Source organism: Poecilia latipinna, unplaced genomic scaffold (genome assembly GCF_001443285.1).
Source record: "Poecilia latipinna isolate Pla-1442-1.1 unplaced genomic scaffold, P_latipinna-1.0 Scaffold609, whole genome shotgun sequence".
Lineage (NCBI taxonomy): Eukaryota > Metazoa > Chordata > Actinopteri > Cyprinodontiformes > Poeciliidae > Poecilia > Poecilia latipinna.
In genome coordinates, this window is record NW_015113225.1 from 306,492 (window position 1) to 307,351 (window position 860).

Here is an 860-nt window from a genome sequence, read left to right on the forward strand (position 1 = left end):
TAATTATTTCTTGCGCGGCCCGGTACCAATTGGTCCACGGACCGGGGGTTGGGGACCACTGCTCTAAATTACAAATAAGCCAAAATGTTATGCACACAACATGTGGCAGTAAAGAACTTTTTTTTTTTAATTCCATGTGTTTGACATCATTGGAAAGCTTAAGATCTACATGTGTTTGAGTGCCGCATGTCTTCCCCCTCTCTCACAAACCACTTTCCTGTTAGTTCACTACCAAATAAAGGCTAAAGCTGAATAAAATCTGTGAAAACAAAAGGGGGACTTCGAGGAACCCAATCTTGGCCGTAGCATGTAAGCCCGATTATCCTGATGAATCGGCAACAATTAATAAGTCCAGTAAATGATATTTTAAGAGGGCGTTTACTCTGACTAGAGTACCACATAAAATATCATAAACCCGAGTTAGAAAACAGAGGGATTGCCATCATTACCTAAAAAGGGTCAGTCAACCCCACTCAAGGAAGTTCTTTTGTGAAACACTAGTTCAACAGTGAACGTTCTAAAAGTTCTAAAATTGTTATGTTCTGTGTTCATTATTGCTCTTCTCTGTATATTTGTAGCCTATGGGTCCTTCATGAGAAGGGTGTAGAGTTGCAATCAGGGATAAGATGTTTTTAGCAAATTAACTGAATGTGGGGGAACAATTTTCTAAATTGTACACAGGACTAAAAAAATAAAATGGAAAAAAAGCTATACAAAATGCATAAAATTGAAATGGGGAAAAAGAGGCTAACTAGACTTTATCACATCTGATTTCAATGAATAACATTAAGGATAAGAGCTACCCTTATTGTGCTACAGGATGCAAATAGCGGTAACACTTTATTTGAAGGGGGTTGAAT